The sequence below is a fragment of the Podarcis liolepis genome, assembly GCF_965112155.1.
Source record: "Podarcis liolepis genome assembly, chromosome: 2".
NCBI lineage: Eukaryota > Metazoa > Chordata > Lepidosauria > Squamata > Lacertidae > Podarcis > Podarcis liolepis.
The window spans coordinates 122789874-122807386 of NC_139555.1; positions in this window are offsets into that span (position 1 = coordinate 122789874).

Genomic DNA, 17513 nt, shown 5'->3' on the forward strand with positions numbered 1-17513 from the left:
TGTCAAGGCACTCAAGAACCTTTCTCCGTTATCATTGTCTGAAACCAAGAGGCCAATCCATGTCCATCCAAAATTCAGGAGCAACTTGACAATCCCCCAATACTGACTTTCCCCCTTGGGGGCAATTTGGTAGACAAAGGGGACTTCAGTTTTCTCATCCAGTGTCTGAGTCATAACGCCATAACTGATCTATTGATAAAAGAAGTAGATTAGTGATTTGTTTCACTTTCAGGAAAAGGAATAGATACTGTATTTATTGTCTGTTATTACTTATTATCTGTTATTGTCTGAAAAAAATGTGCTTGCTGCGGTTGATTACAGTTTTAGTCTGAAATATGTGGAGAGTGCCAGATTGGTGGATGCTGGAAGAAAGATCTACTATCACTAAGGATTTTCTCACTTTTTCATTTCCCATATTGACTCTCCTGGAAAGAAAGTGGAATTTGTTTCTTGTCCCTATCCTTCATACCTGTGGGATTTTGTAGATGCCAGACATGACTGAAATCTCTTTCGAGATGGCAGAATTGCTCCCTTCAAGAACAGGCAGCAGGTTATTCCATTCTCCACAGTTATAGTTTGGAGTATTGCTTTGCCCTCCTGCAAGCAGGTCTAGCATGGCAGCAGAAGTCATCCTTGCATCCAAAAAGTTCTCAAAGAGGTTGTAGCCCAAGGAGATATTGGGTAAGAACCTGGAATTCTGGTTGATCTCCTGAATGGAGAACAAGAAGGACAAGATGTGCCAGTAGAGCCTAGGCATAAAACTGCAATGCAAAAATAAAAAAATGTAAGAAACCTATTCACCATATAAAGAAAGCAAATGTTATTTCTAGGCATTCTCAATCTCAAAGTAGCTCATCCCCAAACAATGATATGTATGTTTGTAGTTTGGGCTGAGACAAAGCATATATTTATTTATTTTTTATTTATTTATTTAATAAATTTATATACTGCTCCTCATCTGAGGATCATCTAGTTACAAGGTGTAAATCTATTTACCACTTAAAAATAAAAACTTCCATTGCAAAGAAAGAAAGAAAACAGAGAGGCACACAGCCTTCGAAATGGAATATTGCTTTTATTATTATGAATTAAGTAGAAACTATTGGAGTGGTGTTGGAGAAGCATGACATCCAGTGGTATCCAATTACTTACCATGCAAGCCTCTTTGAGGGAGTCTGGGTAAAAATGTATGGGTCTTCGTGAAGTAATCTACTTGGAGATACGATCCCAGTAATTAGGAAGTCTCCGGGATGGTAGTAATTCTGTGTTTCACTTTCTTTCCAGATCAGATCAAACTGACATTTTTTTCCTTCGCAGTCTCCATGTGGCAGGAGCAGGAGAAGCAGGAGGGAAATCATTTTGCGTGTACCTCCTACACTTCTCTTGTGGCTGCTCCTCTCTCCTCCCCAGCCAGATAATCAGAAGTCAACAGCTCTTGCAAGAACAAAGCTGCAGTGACTTTTCCAGTGTGGGTAACATTCAGGTTTGCCTCAGCTGTTCATTCAGACTCTCTCTGACATATCAGCTATTCTGTGCATCAACCTTTCTCCCCAGGCACAGAACGAGGAATAACCTCATGCTGAACTTGATTGCAATGTCTAGGCAACCTCCAGAAATATCTCTTGATCTTGGCAAGAATAAATAGCTATGATTTTGATAATTATAAGGAGACCACTGCAACAAACATTAGTCATTGCGAAGCTTGAGTGGCAGGTGCAGAGCTGGAGGGAAAACATGTTTACAATAAATCACAGGTGAATTGTCAAAGTTTGACATGTATGTGTTGGTGTGCAAGTTTGGCCTCAACAGCATATGCCCCGTGGAGCTTAGTCCCAAGCAAGGAAGTCCAGGTTCTGTGTGTCCCATTCAACTTAAAGGGAGGCAGTGAAAGAAGGAAAACAACAGGAAGATTTAAAGGAACTATTAGAGATGACTATCAAAAGCAGCAGAGATATGACATGATCAGAGTCCCCCGAACTCGAAGCATGGGAAGCCCCCACAAAAAAATTATAATTCGGCAGAACATTTGGATTATTTGATATGTATAATGGTTCTAGGGGTTGCTCGTGCGTAAGCCGGTGCCAACACCTGGCTGGGTTGCCTGAGTGAACCTTTTCTGTCCGGACAGCCAATCAACCGTGGCTGTCTCAATCGCTGGCAGAATCCGTCAGTGGGCGTTTCATAAACTTCTTCCAGCAAAGAAGCTCTTTGACGCCTAGTCTCCTCCTACTCTCTCTGCGCAAAAGCCTTCTGCACAAGGAGGGCGTAGGCAGCGGAGGACTCTTCCTCTCCCCGCTGGTCCCCGGCAAGGAGTCATGGGACCGCCTCTCCAATTCCCCCATCTGCCCCCCTTCTCCACTGGTGCTACGCTGATTCTCTTCCCCAGAAGATGGGCTGCCTCTCCCAATCCCGGGACGCTCTCTGGAATCCCTCTGGAGCTTGTTCTCTCCCTCCGGCTCTGATGGCAGTTCCCTGACAATATGTATATGTATAATTTGGAATATTTAATGTGATCTGATTGGATCGTTAAAATGAAAAATTCTATAAAAATGATATTAAAAAAAGAATTATGAACTGTTTGTTTCATTGAGGCATATGGCCCAATGGGGCTTACTCCCAGGTAAGTAGGTCCGGGTTCTGTGTGTCCCATTGAACTTAAAGGGAATTCTGGCTAACAAGGCATAGGGCACTGCAGGAAAATATATGCATTTTAATGAGGCTGCATTTTAAATTGCATGCTGAAGGTGATCAGCTTGGACTCATTGAAGGCCCCAGGCAGCTTCCTGGCTAAAAAAGCTGGAAAACTCTATTAAACATTACTCCTGTTCATTGCAGATGAAGGGCATTGCACCAAGTGTCTAGAAAATCAGCATCGAAACAAGGCCCAGTATAAATATATACCCAAGGTAATCAGCTTCCTCACTTATGGAGAGTATTTAGGGATCCTCCTGATGTCCTTTGCGCTCTTGTTGTCCTTAACCACAGAGATTGTGTTAGGAATCTTCTTCTAATACCTTGACATTCCCATAGTCAAAGCCAACAAAAAGAACCTCTCCTCTATTCTGAGGATTTCCTGCTTGGCAGGGGGTTGGACTCGATGGCCCTTGTGGTCTCTTCCAACTCTATGATTCTATGATTCTATGATAATCTCCCTCCTGCTCTCTTTTTTGATGCTTGGATTTGTTAGGCTACTTTATTGCCTATTCTGATGGCTGTGCCATTTTTTAAAATATAATTTTTCTTTTTCATTGTGAAAAATGATTAGGAGTGCTAAAATAAATTCAGTAAAGGCACAGACCGTAACCTCTCCTTGATCCCATGTTATCATCCCAAATTTGGTGGGAGGGTGCTAATTGAGACCCTCTGAGTTCCAGTACTATTGGTGTTAATATTTTGGGTGCCTTGGATAAAAGGCAGTATTGAAAAATAATAAACAGAGAAACCATGCGCTGGAGAACAGAGGTTCATTCCCACACGGGTAATGAAAGTTAATAACTTATTATAAGTTATTAACAAGAAGTTATTATTATTGTGGTATTATATTTGAAGTTATATACCGTTCTACACGCCCAGGTGTCAGGGCGGTCCTCAGAATAAAATCAGATATAAAACCTCAAAATACATAATCAAAATAGAACAAAAGGGGAAAGTTGTTTGCGCAGGTTTGCAAACTCCCTTTCCAGAGTGCAAATATGGAGCGTGACTTTCCACATATTTCCACAGTTCCTAAAGAATTCATGAGCAGTCCTATTGATATGACTGATGTCTTTGCAGTGAGAAAAGGCCTCACATTTTTCAGTCATCCAACTACCTGACTTTTTGAAGACAGGAACGTTTTTAATGTTTGATGTTTTACAATTTATTAAGTGCTTTAAGCTACCCAGAGTAGCAGGGGAAACCCAGCCAGATGGGTGGGGTATAAATAATAAAATCATTATTATCATTATTATTACTACTACTACTACATGGGAGCATCTTATACATGAGAAAATTGTTGGGATACTGCCAGGGAGACAAAAGCCATCATGGCCCCACGCCGATGCCGGGCGATCCATCGACCTCCCGTAGAAACGCAGTATCAATCAATTAGCGACAAAAGCCTCGGAAATAGCTTTCCACATTCCAAGAACTGATGCACGCTCTATCAGCAGAGTTCGCACAGCGAAAGATGCACTCAGGAGAGCATTATTTACAACTTTATTCAGCGTTGGTCAGAACAAAGAAAAAACATGACTGCCTGCTTAGATGTCACAGGCACAGAGAGAAAACGAAAGCATATACAAAACATAAACTTCCTGTGAATAGGAAATACACAGGCTGTGACACAACAACCTACTCCCTTTTTAAGGTGGAATGGAAATATCCTAACAAAAATATGGTACATTTAAAGGAAATAAAGCAACATAAACCAATGAGATGTAAATTGCAAAAAATTATTCATGATAGTCACACTGCTTTAATAATGTATTCATGTTTCAAAGGTGAAAGTCCCTTCAGGTTTAGCTCAAGTGTTACTTTTCATCAGAAAATCCTCATGGAAGAAAAACCTGATAAATGCTTGAACTCTGAAAAGAGCGTTTGGTGGAACCCACACTTTGCATCCCACCAATGAATGTTTAATGGGAAAGAAACAGGAAAATACCACACCATGTTAGAAGTATTTATATTACTTCAAGCCTTGCGGCCCTTTTAAGAATCCAGAAAGGATAAAATAGTGTCCCTCTTATATATTGCAATAAAGCTCAGATGTTTCTCCTCCTTAGGTGGCCACATTGCATCTTGACTCGTCCAAGAATCTAAGCCCTCAGAACTCACCAGGGAAGCATCTTCAGGCAGCTCAAGCAACAGCAACGGATCATGACTAATTTTTAGCTAGTAAACAAGCTTTAAAATATATATATAGTGAACCTTCTCCTGGCAAAAAAGAAAAAGGATAAAGGCTATGTAAAAGCATGTAAGTACCTATTGTAGAATAATAACAGGGACCCTGAAGCCCACTACATGTCCCAAGGTCCTCTATCACACCTGAATTAAGTTCACACCAACTGTTTCTGATTGAGAGTCTGTTTTAAGCAAAACCCATCCCTTTATATAGCCTGGAGAATCTGCTGCCATCTTTAGGTTTTTGTTGTCAAGTGCTCCTTTGTGTTCAGTTCAGGTCTCAGTATAATGATGTAGCACTTTGGGATGAAGATGCAGCCCAGAAGCCCAGCACTGGAGGCCAACATAGAGAAGACCTGCACAGCTACCATGTATTTCCCCTTGGTGCTCAGGTAGGTGGGAACAAAGGACACCCAAACACTGCAGAAGACCAGCATGCTGAAGGTGATCAGCTTGGCCTCATTGAAGGCCCCAGGCAGCTTCCTGGCTAAGAAAGCCACCACGAAGCAGATAGCAGCCAGGAAGCCCATGTAGCCCAGGGCACTGTAAAACATGGCCACAGACCCTTCATTGCATTGCAGGATAATCTCTTCAGGCTGGGAGTGCATATCAGACTCTGGGAATGGGGGAGATGTACTCAGCCAGGTGGTGCAGATGAGAACTTGGACACTGGAACAGAAAATGACAACAGCGTTGGCCAGACTTTTCCCCAGCCATCTCCTCACTCTCTTCCCTGGCTTGGTGGCCATGAAGGCCAGCACCACAGTGATGGTTTTAGCCAACAAAGAAGAGACAGCAACTGAGAAGATGATGCTGAAGACCATTTGTCGGAGAAGGCAGGTCTCCTTCCTTGGCCAGCCAATGAACAGGAAGGATGACGAAAAAGAGAGCAGGAGGGAGACAAGGAGGATGTAGGAGAGGTTCCGGTTATTGGCTTTGACTATGGAAGTTTCTTTGTACTTAAGGAAGATTCCTAAAACAATGCTTGTCATTAATATCAGCAAGATAGCAATGGAAGCTAGAACACTCCCCAAAGTTTCTGCATAGGTCAGGAAGGCGATACTTTTGGGAATGCATTGAACTTGACCCTTGTTTGGATGCTGATCTTCTGGACATTTGGTGCAATGTTTTGCATCTAAGGAGGAAAAAGGAGTGCTTTAGCATCATTTAAATCCATAACCATCTATGTTCTATTACGTTTTAGGGGGAGCGATGTCCATATAAGGGAGTGTCAGGAAAAAAGAATGTCTAAAAACGGAGTGGACAAAATTGGTTATTTCATTTGCTTATTCAATATTTGTGCTCATACTGTTGCCTTCCTCCATGATGATAGAGGTGGTTTTCAAAAGTTTCTCAGTTTTATCACCCGAACAACCTTGCGATATAGGTAAAGCTGAGAGGCAGTGACCTCCCACAGAGGTGCTTCTTGTACAGCTTTTGCTGAATTTATACTGTCCTGTTCCATGGTTTTACCTTATATAAATGGTTTTACCTTATATAAATAATATATTTGACCACTGAGGATGCCCTCACCATGATCATTAATTTGTAGACCACCAATTGCTTCCTTTTCATTCTTTGTTTCAACCCACTTCCTAGAATTAACATAGATGAATAGAGAGGCTCCCGTTTATATTCACCCACCTTCCTGAGCAGAGATGGTCCCTTCTGCACATGGGGCACAAGCATAGCAGCAAACGGGCTTTCCTTCCTGAACCACTTTGACATATCCAGGTTGACAGCTTTTGGTACACCTGGAGCTAGGTACAGTCTAAACATAGAGAACATGCATCAAACAGAAAGTGTCAGGACTATTTGTGTCTCTGTAATTCATTTATGGAGTTTGGAATGGACCAGCAAGGGTCCCTATTCCCACTGACCCCAGGCACTTTTCCAGGGAAGCATTTGGATGTAGGACAACATGGCAGGGAAAACTCTTTGGTGTGTTTCCTTTCTTATTCAGACAATTATATCTGCATATTCTATACAAAAGTATTCAAAAAGCAAATGACAAATCCTAGAATGACAGTGATAACAAAACAGCAGCAATGAAACATACTTATGAAGTTAAAATCAAAGGACCCCTAGATGGTTAAGTCCAGTGAAATTTGACTATGGGATGTGGCGCTCATCTCCACTTTCAGGCCAAGGGAGCCGGCATTCGTCCTCAGGCAGCTTTCTGGGTCATGTGGCAGCATGACTAAACCGCTTCTGGAGCAATAGGACACTGTGATGAGTGCCAGAGTGCACAGAAACACTATTTACATTCCCACTGCAATGGTACTTATTAATCTACTTGCACTCATATGCTTTTGAACTGCTAGGTTGGCAGCAGCTGGGACAGAGCAATGGGAAAAACATACCACCACCTGAAGACTCCAACTTCAAAAACTGCCTCCTAAATTATGGTTACTTTATTATTATTTTCCCAAAGCTAACACCATGCTTGTTAACTGTCCAAGCACTGAGGTCTGGAGAGGCCATCAATATCCAGGGAGCAAAAGCTCTCCTTTCCACTCTTTACTTCCTGAAGTCTGGACGTGATTCTCATTCACCCCCTGGGCTGACTTTGGAAAACCTTGCATTACACTGATTAGGGCTTATCCACACTTCCTTTTGGGCCATCTTTCTAGTCACAGTCCATGCTTTAAAGCTCCATGTCAAAGCAGTCCTTCCTTCCTTCCTTCCTTCCTTCCTTCCTTCCTTCCTTCCTTCCTTCCTTCCTTCCTTCCTTCCTTCTGTCTCAGTGCTTCCCCTAAGAAAACCCACATTTTAGCAGTGAATCAAAACAAATGGCAATTCAGGTTTCCACAGGAAAGTGCTGGCAGAAAAAACACCATAAAACAAAAATCCTGCTCAGACACAGATCAGGACTTGTAAGTCGCATTGTGGCACAAATGGAAGTGTCAACGAGCCCTTACTCCCCAGCAGGTGTGCAAGGGGCTGTAGTCAAAGTGCCCTTGGAATTATTCAGTAAGTGATTAGACCATTACAGATGTAATGTGGGATAAAGTAGCATGCCATACCTTCTCAGACCACTTGGGCCACACAATGGCTTGTGAGTTGATTGTGAACTTCATGTCAGTGGATCCGTCTCTCCCTATACTCCCAACCAGCACTCTTACACGAGACTTATTGGGAAACATCACCCAGTTCTCAATGTCATAGTAGAATGGAATCTCCCCATTCTCATGCAGTCTGAGGCTGCCCATGGAAGTATTCAAAAACTGGAGTCCTCCTAAAAAAGGGTGGAGCTGGAACAGCAGGAAAAAACACCAGCTCTTATGAAATAGAAAAGTTGAATATCAGACCTCTACGCTTTGAGCTCTAATCTCCTAGGAATTGGGGTCTGTGCATATTTCATCTGGACATGTGAGCCTTTTGCAGCCATTCCTTTTTCTTTATTAGAACATTTGTAGGCAACTCATTGTATAAAATAACAAGGTTTCCCGGGAATAAGATAAATACAAAAGACAATAAAAATACTTCTTAAAAAATAAAAATAGCACAAATACCAAACTTTTTAAGCATAGATGGTCCTACAAATCAGTGCACAGCATAGATGCCAACTCCATGGGGCCCTAGGTGCCCAAGCACCTACAAAATTCCCCATGAAGGGGTCGGGCATCCACAAATTTTGGTGCCAGAGCCATGCACGCTGCATGACACCTACAGGCCCAGGGATAGGGGCTATATTGGCACTCCTAGTGCACAGTTAGACCATTACCTTATGAATAGAACACCATTTCCTCAGCTGCTCACTGTATCACCAGGGAAGGTTATTTGTCAATAGGGGCTGCTCAGGTCTGCTCACAGTCAAGAGCATAGGAGTGGGATGTGTGGCTGTTCAGAATAGTCCCCCTGCCTGGTAGTATTATCTGAAAGTAGGGGGAATTTGCACATACATACTCCCATGAGATTGAAACTTTTGTTGCTCAGTATTCTAGATAATGTGGAAGCCTGCAAATTGAAGACTTCTCCTTTCCGTTCAAAGTGTAGCCGCTCTCAGTAGAACTTGCACAATGCCACAAAGGAGGACATCGTCTCCCATTATCATTTGTTTGTGCTAATTTATTGGCATAGAGGTAAATTTCTTAACAGTTAATATAATTTAAATATAAATCCTTTTAAAAAAAAATCTGTTTCTTTCAACAGCTTTTCCAACAAGCTGAGAAGCTCTTTGCTTTTGATGTTCTTTCTGTAGTTTTACACTGTGTTTCATACTATCCAAGCTGTTAAACTGCCCTGCACTCTTTTGACAAAGGCCAATTTTATCACTTAAATGTTTAGATATTAATATATAATTTAAAATTCCTTCTATTTTACAGTTGATGGGCAATTTCAAGTCCCAGCAGAGACACAGTGGAAGATGAGGAGGAACCAACTTCTGCTATGATGGCTGCATCTCTCGCCAGAGAGGAAGAACTAGATGGTGGGGGGCTGTTCTGACATAACCAGAATAGGCAGAAAGGTCTGCTTCTGCCACAAGACTCACTAATGAGATTTTCCGCCAAAAGGAGCAAAAAGAAATAAAAATCTCAGTCCTAAATCTGATTCCAGTGGTGGGGAAATGATAGCAACTTGCAACAAGGAAAAGGAAATACCTGCCATGGCTGTAGCCTTTGACGTTCCAGGCTGTCTCCTCCACTCGCCATCAGCATGACCTTTGATCTGGATGAATATACAGCTTTTAAAGCCTGAGCCACAGCTTGGACACTGAAATAAGTAACGTAGCTGTCTTGAGACAGGGTTCTCTCCAGCTCCTCTTCAGGCAGCAACTCCAGTTTCTCATTCTCTGTGCATCTTGTCCGACCTTTCACAGCCAATGTGTCCTTTCTATATAAACAATGAAATGCTTTATCCCAAAACTGTTCAAGAATTTCGGAAACTGACACATAGGATTGGTATTTGTTCCTTAGTAGGGGCTTCATTATGAAGGACAAAGATCCATGGATGTACTTGAAGAGATCAGGAGCACTATGAAAACCAAAATTAATGTCTAGAAGACCTGTTGAGATCCAGACTTTCAACCCAATTTGTTTCTCAAGAAATAGTTGTATTATCATGAGTTCAGTCCATGCCCCTTGACTGCTTTTGTAGTAAACAAATATTTTGACTTTGTCCCATATGCTAAATGGTTCACTTGGGATGAGATATGGATCTGGGTTATATTCTGGTATTCTTTTTAATAAGGCAATGCAAATTCCATTGTTGGTCATCAGAGGTGTCAAGGCACTCAAGAACCTTTCTCCGTTATCATTGTCTGAAACCAAGAGGCCAGTCCATGTCCATCCAAAATTCAGGAGCAACTTGACAATCCCCCAATACTGAGTTTCCCTCTTGGACACCATTTGGTAGACAAAGGGGACTTCAGTTTTCTCATCCAGTGTCTGAGTCATAACACCATAACTGATCTAGTGAGGAAAGGAAGAGATTAGTGATTTGTTTGACTTTCAGGAAAAGGAATAGATACTGTATTTATTGTCTGTTATTACTTATTATCTGTTATTGTATGAAAAAAATGTGCTTGCTGCGGTTGATTGCAGTTTTAGTCTGAAATATGTGGAGAGTGCCAGATTGGTGGATGCTGGAAGAAAGATCTACTATCACTAAGGATTTTCTCACTTTTTCATTTCCCATATTGACTCTCCTGGAAAGAAAGTGGAATTTATTTCTTGTCCCTTCCCTTCATACCTGTGGGATTTTGTAGATGCCAGACATGGCTGAAATCTCTTTTGAGATGGCAGTATTGCCCCCTTCAAGAACAGACAGCAGGTTATTCCATTCTCCACAGTTATAGTTTGGAGTATTGCTTTGCCCTCCTGCAAGCAGGTCTAGCATGGCAGCAGAAGTCATCCTTCCATCAAAAAAGTTCTCAAAGAGGTTGTAGCCCAAGGAGATGTTGGGTAAGAACCTGGAATTCTGGTTGATCTCCTGAATGGAGAACAGGAAGGACAAGATGTGCCAGTAGAACCTAGGTGTAAAACTGCAATGAAACATCAAATAAAAAATGTCAGAAACCTATTCACCATGTAAAGAAAGCAAATGTTATTTCTAGGCATTCTCAAAGTAGCTCATCACCAAACAATGATATGTATGTTTGCAGTTTGGGCTGAGACAAGGAATATATTTTTTTTATTATTTATGTAATAAAATTATATACCGCTCTTCATCTGAGGATCACCTAGTTACAAGGTGTAAATCTATTTACCACTTAAAAATAAAAACTAGGAGATTGCAAATTCCATTGCAAAGAAAGAAAGAAAACACACAGCCTTCAAAGTGGAAAATTGCCTTTATTATTTTGAATTAAGTAGAAACTGTTGGAGTGTTGTTGGAGAAGCATGACATCCAGTGGCATCTAATTACTTACAATCCAAGCCTTTTTGAGGGAATCTGGGAAAAAATGTATGGTTCTTCTACAGTCAACATACTTGGAGATATGATCCCAGCAATTATGAAGTCTCCGGGCCGGTAGTAATTCTGTGTTTCACTTTCTTCCCAGATCAGATTCAAGGGACATTCTTTTATTTGATTTTCGCAGTCTCCACGTGTCATTAGCAGGAAAAGCAGGAGGGAAATCATTTTGCCTGTACCTCCTACATGCGGGTGGTGCTGTGGTCTAAACCACAGAACCTAGGGCTTGCCTATCAAAAGGTTGGCGGTTCGAATCCCCGTGACGGTGTAAGTTCCGTTGCTCAGTTCCTGCTACTGCCAACCTAGCAGTTCGAAAGCATATCAAAGTGCAAGTAGATAAATAGGTACCGCTCCAGCAGGAAGGTAAACTGTGTTTCCGTGCACTGCTCTGGTTCGCCAGAAGTGGCTTAGTCATGCGGGCATATTCCGACTCCCTCAGCCAATAAAGCGAGATGAATAAAGTGCAACCCCAGAGTTGTTTGCGACTGGACCTAATGGTCAGGGGTCCCTTTACCTACACTTCTCTTGTGGCTGCTCCTTTCTCTTGCCCAGCCAGGTAATCAGAAGTCAACAGCTCTTGCAAGAGGAAAGCTGCAGTGACTTTCCCAGTATGGGTAACATTCAGGTTTGCCTCAGCTGTTCATTCAGACTGTCTCTGACATATCAGCTATTCTCTGCATCAGCCTTTCTCCCCACTCACAGAGCTAGAAATAACCTCCTGCTGTCCTTGATTGTGCTGTCTTGGCAACCTCCAGAAATATATCTTGATGGGAATAAATAGCTATGATTTTGATAATTATAAGGAGAATAAATTTGACACTGCAACAAAATTTAGTCATTGTGAAGTTTGGGTGGCAGGTGCAGAGCTGGGAAAAACCATGTTTATAAGAAATCACAGGTGAATTGCCAAAGTTTGGTGTGTGTGTGTGTGTGTGTGCAAGTTTGGCCTCAACAGCCTTAGGAAAGCTCTGCAGCCAGATGAGACGAAGTCCCACCTAGTCCAGCATCCCATATATTGAAGTGTCTGATCATACACCTTTGGGAAGCTCACAAGCAGGGCATGGGGATAAGAGCCCTTTGGTGGTCTTGTTCTGCAACAAATGGTATTCAGAGACAGTGCCAGATTTACTTATAAGCTAAACAAGCCATAGCTTACGGCCCACTCTCTTAAGGTCCCCAAAAAAAGGTTAAAGGGGGAAAAACTGCATGTACATTTCCAAAATATAGGATAAAAAACAAATAATATAAACATACAGCAACAGTGTTTTGTGTTGTGCATGGACCTATTAGGTCCATAAATTACAGTATAGCCTATATTCAACACAAAATCCAGTGACAATTTGTTGTTGACAAAGGACAGGTGGACATATAAAGGGCCCCATTATCTTCAGTCGCTTGGGGCCTCATCAAACCTAGATTCAGCCCTGTTCAGAGACATGCAAGCCTCTGAGCCCCACAAAAACCAACCCACAGTTAGATCATTAAGAATCATCAACTGTTTGTTTCTTTAAGGCATATGCCCCATGGGGCTTACTCCCAGGTAAATAAGTCCAGGTTCTGTGTGTCCCATGGAACTTAATGGGAATTCTGTCTAACAAGGCATAGGGTACTGCAGGAAAATATATCTTTCTTATGGAGTTGAGAGATGCCTTCTTGGCTCAGCATCAAATTCTGCATGTTCATAGAAACATATTCCCAGCACACAGCCAATACCTGATCTTTAGAAAAACAAATAAAATGAACTGCAAACATGAAGTGAAGAAGAAATACAAGAAATGCTGGCATTTATAAAAGGTGTAATAGATTGGTTTAAAGTGTATCAATCGGACAAAAACATGACAAATCTCCATATAAATCAAACAGTGACATCAGCCATCCAGACACTACATTCAGGCTCCAGCAATACACACAGATCCTTCAACCAAGATTGGAGCTCAGTGAAGCTTGAGAGATGTCAAAGTAGAACTCCAACTAAGGAGGAAGAAGTCTTAGGGGGATCCTCTGCAACACCACCTCTGCCTGCCCAAGGGAGCTCTTGAGTGGGAGGTGAGCAGGTCTTACTTGAAATGGGCCACTATAGACAAAACAGAGTTAGGCCAGTGGTGGTGGTGGTTAGTAGAGGAGCTGTGCTCTCTGAGGTCCTTGTTAGGCAGCCGAACAAGCTTAGAAGAAAGTTTGAATAGCAGCAATTTGACTAAATGCAAAAGTTTGACTGGGAGACTGTTTTGCTGGAAATACTTGGTTGCTCTATTCAATAAGCGTTCTGTCTGGATTGAGAGGCAGACCAAGGTAGGACCACTTTCAGCTACAATACTGAATGTGATTAACTGCATAAGCTACTGACCTTCCTTTGGCCTTTGGGGTGCTAAAAGAACTGTGTTGTATGTAGCTGTCCTACTACGTGCCAGTACAATATACTACCCCTGACCTTAGTTAACTGTCTGATATATTTTCTTCTACAAGCAATGTTGTGGCTTCAATTATGCAATCCACTTGCGGGCTGACTGCACACTGCACACACCCCAAAATTATAAATACATTTTCCTCATTCCTGACAACATTTTGGAGTCCCCAAGTTGCACAGTGGTTAGATTGGTCTTAACTAGGGCCAGGGCTTTTTCAGTACTGGCCCCAACTTGGTGGAACGCTCTCTCACAAGAGACTAGGGCCCTGCGGGGCTTGACATCTTTCCGCAGGGCCTGCAGGATGGAGCTGTTCCACCTTGCCTTTGGTTTGGAGTCAGTCTGACCCTTATGTTTCCCTCCCCTTATGGTTTTGATCTATGGGCTACTTTTAAAATGAGGCTGCATTTTAAATTGCATTTTAACCTCTATTTTAAATTGCAACCCCCCCCCCATTTTGTTTTTATTTTACTGGTGTTAGCTACCCTGAGTCTGGCTCTGGCCGGGAGGGCGAGGTATAAATAAATTTTATTTATTTATTTATTTATTTATTTATTTATTTATTTATTTATATTATTATTTACTTGAGTGGAAGAGAAGATTACATTGAAAAAGCTGCAGTCACATGACAAGTATGTAGTTTTCATAACTGTTGTGCTGGACATCAAAACTGAAAAGAATCCATAGGTGAAATCTACACAAATAAAAAATGCTGTGAAAATGCCTTTTTTAAAAAAAAAAAAAAACTTTTTACAAATACATTGAATTTAGTATAGATCACTGTTGCTTTCTAGTGTCACATTTGTATATTGCACTTTACAACACATTTATTGTTCAGTTTCTGTTAATTGGTTCTCGTGAGAAACTTGCAGATTCTAGCTTCACCAATTAACTCAAGCTGGTGTCAATTTACTCTTGGCAGAAAGCCCAGGTCTGCTTGACCTAGAAACTACTCACTCTGATTGGTTAACGACCAGCACTCAACTCTGTTATCAAGGGATTGTTAGCTCAGTTTGGTTTGAGGTGTGTTAGGAGTTAGAAGTGCTGTGTATGGTTATGAGAGAGAGAGAGAGAGAGAGAGAGAGAGGGTTTATTTTGCTTTTATTTGTATGCAGAAACTCTGCTGGTTTTATTTTCCTTTTAATAAATCCTGTAAATAGTTATTCTGAGTCTAGCTGACTAGTCATTACCGCCGCAACTAGCTTCTTCGCTGTGCAGGAAAACTCTGCTACGTTTGGGCTAAAGCCAATAGGGCTATGCCTGACACTTCAAAGTTCCATGAGGTTATGGGCATTGTGCTGCCAGCCTGAGTTGTGGTGGTGTCAGCATCAACGGCGTTGGTTCCAGTAGTTCCAGAAGTTGTTGTTCCTGTTGGTGCAGCAGATGGACACTGGCTGGTTCCTGACTGTGGTGAGCTGGTGACACAGCGGACACAAGGACAACAGCTGCAGCGTGTGAGTGCTGGGTGCTGTGGTTCCTGTTTTCTCTCTCGGTGGTCGTGAGTAGCTGGTTCCGGGTTCCAGGGACATCGCTCTCAAGATGGCCTCACAACCAGTTCAGATGGCTTTTGAGCGTCTGAATGACTCCAATTACTTGCTGTGGTCGGAACGCATGCAGGCAGTGCTGCAGAGGGATCGTCTCTGGCAAGTGGTGAGTAAGTTTCCTACGAAGCCTGATGATGAAGACCTCGATAAAGACCAAAGAGCAAGGGCCACAATTGTCTTGGGGCTGGAAGATTCCCAGTTGCCGTATGTGAGGGGAATCAAGACAGCTAGAGGTGTGTGGCAAGCACTTAAAGAACTCCATGTGCGTGAGACAGCGGTTTCCAAGCTGTTCATTCGCAAGGCATTGTACAAGGCAATGTTACAGCCTGGGGTTACAATGCAGGAACACCTACACAGTTTACAGTTAAAGTTTGCTGGGCTACAGGAAAGAGACTGTGCGTTAGACCACCAGGAGAAGGTGGCTATTATTTTGAGTTCTCTCCCGGAAAGCTGGGATAATTTAGTTTTGTCTCTAGAAGGCATACAGGAGCGTGATTTATCAGTCAGTTACGTTACTGGGCGTTTGATTGAAGAATGGCAGAAGAGGCAAGAAAGGACGGTGGCTGCAGAGGCTTCTACTGGCGGGCGGTTTGGAAGGAGTTCTCATGCCGTGCCAGAGGTGAAGCAAAAGCAGCGTACCGGTGAGGAGTCAGCGTTTGCTGTTAGGCGTTGTTTCCGATGTGGGTCTTCAGCGCATCTAAAACGACAATGCCCAGAGTTGGTCAAGTCTCAGTTGCCGGTGCAGGAGCAGAGACGAGATCAGCAGCAGCAGCAGCGTAAAAAGAAATTCTTCAAACGAAAACAGTCGGCTCAGCTGGTGACCGGCGAGGTCAAGATTGCTGATGAGAAACAAGCGGTCTGGGTGGTCGATTCGGGAGCGTCTCGCCACATCGTGAACTCAGATGAATTGTTTGTTTCCAAGAACTCAGCACAGCGCAGCCAGGTGGCTCTAGCAGATGGAAGTACTTCCAAAGTGATTTCGGGGGGTGCAGTTTATGTTCCTTGTCTTCGTGAATGCCTGCAAAATGTACTTTGTGTGCCGTCATTAAGGAGCAATCTGATGTCTGTAGATTGTTTGCTAAAAGCTGGGTTTAAAGTGTATTTTGAAGGAGACAGTTGCATTATTAAGAAGGCTGGTGAGATTTTAGGCACTGCTAAGTCAGAGGGAGGCTTGTTTTGGCTTAAAGCAGGATCTCAAGTTGCAGCAGTAGTCAGTAAATCTCAGCCTGCAGTGAATAACAAAGCTATACATGACAACTGTGTGCACTTATTGCATAGGAAAATGGGGCATGCTTGCTGGAAAAGTGTACTAAAAATGTCTGAATTGGCTGATGGGGGTGATTTAAAGAGTTGTAACAAGTACCTTGATTGTAATGTCTGTAAAAAGGTTAAAACCCACAGAGTCTCTTACCCCAGAAGTGACAGAGTTAGTGAGTCACCGCTACAGCTGGTTCACATGGACGTAATTGGTCCATTTGCTGTAAGCAGGGGTGGATCGCGCTTTTCACTAACAATTGTGGATGACGCCACGCGTTACTCTTGGGTTTTTCCCATGAAAAATAAGGGTGACGTGTTCACTAAGTTTAAAGGCTGGGTGGCATCTGTGGAAAGATTTCTGTCTGTTAAACTCAGAAGGATACAAACGGACAGAGGTGGCGAATTTATGTCAAATGCCTTTAGAGATTGGTTACAAAAGCGTGGCATTGGGCATAGGAAAACGAACATTTTTTCCCCAGAGGAGAATGGTGTTGCAGAGCGAAAAAACAGATCTTTACAAGATATGATGTTTGCCATGCTTGATGATGCTGATTTGCCCATGTCTTATTGGGGGGAGAGCATGCTCACCGCGTGTTATCTCCAAAATAGGCTCTTTCATCAAACAATAGGTACAACCCCGTACTTTAAATTGTTTCAGAAAAAACCTAAAATTGACCATTTGCATGTGTTTGGATCAAAAGCCTGGGTATTAATTCCGAAACAAATGAGAAAGAAGGGAGATCCTAAGACCAAACAGTGTTTGTGGGTTATCAGGAGCTGGGAAAAGGTTTCCGTTTTGCTGAAGGGACGAATGGCATTGTGATCTCCAGGAATGCCAGTTTTTGTGAACATAGTGGCTGGGAGAGACTACATGCCAATACTGAGGTTTGGTTTGAACCTTCCCAGGAGCTTCATGACTCTGAGGGTAGACACAGGGAGTCAGAGTCTGAGGGGGAGGAAAGTTCAGATAAGAGCTCTCAAGAAAGTGGAGTTAGCCAAAGACCAGTTGCTA